This window comes from Olea europaea, chromosome 11 (assembly GCF_002742605.1).
Source record: "Olea europaea var. sylvestris chromosome 11, O_europaea_v1, whole genome shotgun sequence".
NCBI classification, from domain to species: domain Eukaryota; kingdom Viridiplantae; phylum Streptophyta; class Magnoliopsida; order Lamiales; family Oleaceae; genus Olea; species Olea europaea.
In genome coordinates this window covers 26,910,703-26,915,889 of record NC_036247.1, presented here as the reverse complement: position 1 = coordinate 26,915,889, position 5,187 = coordinate 26,910,703, and positions in this window count along the sequence as shown.

Sequence of the window (5,187 nt, the reverse complement as noted above, 5' to 3'; positions counted from 1 at the left end):
AAGCTCAACTTTGGGAAAAAATCTGCACATTGACCATAAAAATTGGAAAACCTACACTTTGGGAGAAAAATTGGAAAAAATGTGTCTTAATAAAAAATTTGTGCCCGTACTGAGAAATTTTTCTGACTCCACCCCTACATGTAGTAATGTATAAATTACAATAGGAGAAAAGAATTCATCCTCCAAATTTATAGAAAACAATCTAGTTAAGATCGAACCATGTAAATTAACGATTGAACTGTAAACCATTATCTTAAAAGTAAGTTCGACTCTTTATTGTAAATAAGCGTTTATAACTTACAAAAATATTATTAGAGTCTCTTAATCTTGACACAATTAACTATTTTTTTCACAAATTATTAATAATTTATGTTTTCAGTACAAGGAATCAATTACAATCTTAAGAATAATTCAATCAAAGCTCATCAAATAACTTACAAGAATTCTACTGGAATCTTATTCTCATTACAATGAGCTTCGTCTGATGGTCATTATCAAGAGAAATTAGGAGAGGTTAATATTTTGAATAGTAATTCTTTTGAAGAATTTGTGATTAAAAAGATTTGAGTTTCGAGTAGAATATTATATTATGAGAATGTGTGACTGAAAATAAAAGTATAAAAGAAAAAAAATTTCAATGGGAGTCAAACAAGGCAAGTTTCTCTTCATATTTTTGTGACTAAAAAATGATAGAATTTTGTCCACCCATGCTCTTTCCTACAAAAAAAAAATTTATCATCATCCACAGGGAAATACTTGGAAATGACCCAAATAGAAAGATCATTTTTCCAAAATAACCTTTGACTAATTTTGATACCCAAAATACCCCCATTTTTAGAATATTACATAATGAGTTAATGAAAAATAAAAATCTTTCATTTTAGTCCTTAAAAAATTAAATACTACTTGAATTTTAATAGATTACCAAATTTATTAGATTTATTTGATTTTTGTTCACTCTAGGTAGCATCCCTTTATTGGTATCAGAACCATAGTGATAATGAAAATTAAAATAAGAAAAATAGATAATTATTGGTGTTTAGAAGAAGAAAGAGGTTGTTATATATTTTTAAAACCTATTCATAATAGATTAAAAATAATGACTTTAACGATAATTAAAGAACTTCCTAAAGAAATAAATGAACAAATATTAGAAAAATTAATAATAAAAAAAATAAAAGATATATATACATATGAAAAAATTATTAATATATATGAAGATGAAGATAATAATTTATATTATAAAGAAAAGTATGAGTACAAGTAATAAAACACATTTAAAATTAAATAAACTACTTATGAAAATGGATAAAATACAAGAAAAAATACGAAATATAATGTTAATACCAGAAGAAATGAGAATATTAAATAATAGACAATTATTAAAATTAAAATGCGAAAGGTTAAGATTTGAGAGCAAATATTTTATTATAGTAAAAGAAGAATTAGTAGATCTAAAAACAGTTGAGAGAAGATTTAGAAAAATAATAGATAAAAAAGAAGACAAAAGATTCAAATTAACATATGAGTTAGAAATAAAAAAAAATTAAGATGTCAATAAGTAAATATATGGAAGAATTAAGGTCATTAGTAAAAATGTTAATAAATGATATACAAGATTTGAGAAATGAAGTAAAAGAAACAAGAAACGATATAAATATATTAAAAATTGAAATTAGATAATTAAAAGAAAATAGTAAGAATAAAGATAAAAAATAAGTAAAAAAAACTTACAGAAAAATAAATGACTCGAATAGGAAAGAAATATATAGAAAAAGAAAATATAGTAATAGAAATAAGAAGTATGGATGATGAATTTAGAAAGAATATATTACCAAAAATATTAGAAGAAGAAGAATCTAGATAAAAATTATTAGGAAAATTAAAAGTAGAAGAAAAAGAAGATGAGTGAAGAATTAGATTTGCTAATAGAAAATTTTGATCAATTAAGCCTAACTGATATAAGTGAATACCAAATTTTAATGAATACTGGAGGAGGACCTAATCTAGCAGGAACCTCTAAACAAGAATTACATGATACAGATGAAAGCTATGCATCTATATATAATAAATCATATAAACAATTTTATGATAAAGTAAGAGATAGACAACCACCTAAAGGAAATAAATATAAAGATAGATTTGAATTAAATGATAATTATGATAAACCAATTAATCATGGAGAAACAAAACTAGATTTAAATTGCAAAATAGATACTAAAAAAAGCCTTATTAACTTGGATAGATTCAATGATATTATTCTTTTTATATAACAAAGATGACACATGAGAAAATATTGAAATAAAAATAAATTTCTTAATAGCATCCTTTGAAGTAGATGTTAGAAATTGATGGGAATGAATAAGCAATGATACAAAAACATAATAAAAAGAAGTGTACAAACAGAAATAATCAAATCAGATAAACAAGGTATAAAAAAAGTAGTGGAATATATTTCAGATGAATTTTTAGGAGAAAATTGGATAAGAAATGCTGAAAAAAAAAATCAATAAGAGAAAAAGATAATACTAGAATAAAATTAATAAACTTAACAATATGTGATATATGTAAAATCAAAGAATATACTTGTGAATTTAAAAATTACTATTATGTTCAATTTTATAGTAATGAAAATCAAGAAGTATACCAAGATATGTATTATAATAAGTTACTAGATTCATGGGGAATATATTTTAAAATAGAATTTGAAAAATATGTTAGAGATAACACTGGAATACTTAGAACTTTAGGATCAAGAATAAATTTTTTATTTGAAAGACTTGCATATATATGTCAACAAAGACAATTAATGAAAAAATCAGGAAAATTAACTAAAATATATTGCTGAAATATGGAAACCCCTGTGTAATGGGGATGTAATCCTAAAAGAAGAATTAATAAAAGAAAATATAAAAATAAAAAGTTTAAAAAATTTCGAAATTTTAATAAAAAATATATAAAAAACTAGAAGAATGTATTACAAAAGAAAAAATAACTCATATAATCAACAGAATAACAAAAATAAAAATAAAAGCCAATATAAATATTGGAATCGTGGAGAAATATGTCATATAAGCCCTGATTGTGATAAAAAGAAAGTTAGAATATTACAAAAAGAATATTTAGAAATAAAAGATGAATTAAGTGAAATATCAGATATTGGAGAATATTATAATATAAGTGAAACAGAGGATGAATCAGGGTCTAAATAAAGAAATTGAAGAAATAGAAAGTAATAACATAAATATACAAGAATACGAAGGAATAGAAGGATATGGATTAAAAGTCACTTTTGATAATAACAAGTTTAGAAAATTACAAAAATTATCGTTAGACTTAAAATATGAAAATGGGAAGTTTTTGATAGAATTTGGAAAAGAGAAAGAATGGTAGTAAATAAATATCACAAAATATAAAAAATCATACATGTAAGAACAATTTATGGGCAACACAAATTAAATTTTTTAACAAAAAATACAGTTGACGAACTATTAACAAAGGTTAGTAAAAACAAAGCGAAAAAATCCAATATGTTTATTTAGTAGGAATACAAATAATGTTTAAATCACTATTTAGAGAAGTGATAGATTCACCCTTAACCATAACTTTACATGATAGAAGAAAAATAAATTTAAAAGATAGTCATTTACGAACAATAGAAAAAAATTTAGCATATCAAAAAATTATGTTTACATGTTATCCAAAATATTGTGTATTACTAAAAGATAGAAATTTTAATGAAATTTTAGGACTACATTTTAAATTTCATAGGGATGATATCATGCAACCAGGTGATTATGACTATAGAATATAGAGCTATATATACATTTACTAATTCTAATTATGAGAATATTTATTCCAATAAACCATATATTGAAATTCATAAAGAACGTAAAGATATTAGTAAAATAATAGAACCAAATAAACAAATAAGTTTAATTTCAGAGGAATATGAATCTAATATAACAAAAAATAAACCTGAAATAACAGAATTAAATAAAGGAGAATGTTCTAATAATATTATATATAAGGACGAAGAATTAATTAAAAGATAAAAAAGTTTTAAAATACCTAATAAAAATCAGTTAAAAGAAATCAACAAAATAAAAGAGGTAAAATTGTATAGGAATGCTGGAAATATGAAAATAGAAGGAGAATATTATAATGGAAGAGAAAATATAAATGGATCAAATATATTAATAGATACAGGAACTAGTGAATGTCATATAGCTTTGATTAAAAATAAAGGCCTAATAACTCATAAAATTGAGTCATATAAGTATATAAATTTTGATGGACAAGTACATATAACAGATTTAGAAGTTAAGGTACCAATAAAAATAGGAGGAATAGATCTTTTAGTACCATATTACATAGATAAAAGTATGGATATAAATCCTTATATACTTTTAGAAATGAGTTTTCTAAATGGATTAGAAGATTCTAGTATAAAAAGAGAAAGATTATATATTGTTCATAATGGACAAATTACATTATATAAAAAGAATTAGATGAATAATCAAATAAGTTTTTCATTACCTGTGTATATACAAATTACTATAGTAGAAACAAATATAACAACTAGTGGTTTAATAGATATAGGAAGTAATATGACAATATTTAAAAGTTTTTTAATAAAATCATGGAATAATAATAGTAATATAAAAATAATTGGAGTTACAGGAGAAAATACTCAAATAATTAATAGTGCTAGTAAAGTTAATATAATTCTTGGAAGTAAACAAGAAACAATAAATAAAATTTATAAATATGATAAATTAGAATGTGATATATTATTAGGAAATGATTTCATACAACAATTTCAATATTATAAACAAAATAATTATATGATAATGTTACAAACACCTTGTGGACACTTATTAAAAATTCCTAGAGAATTTAAACCTTACAGAGTTCAGCCAGTCCAGCGTGGTGATAAATGGAAGAAAAACTAATTATATTTAATGAAATAAAAAATAAAAGAATATTTTATAAAAAAGGTTATAAAAACAGGAATAGAAGTGAATATAGAAAAAATCATTGAAAAACTAGAAAAAGTTTATGGAGAAAATCATTATTATTTTGGAAACCACATCACCCAAAGGCCAAAATAGAATTAATAGAAAATGTTATATTAAGAGTAAGACCAATGATGTATACAATAGAAGATACACAAGAATTTAAAAA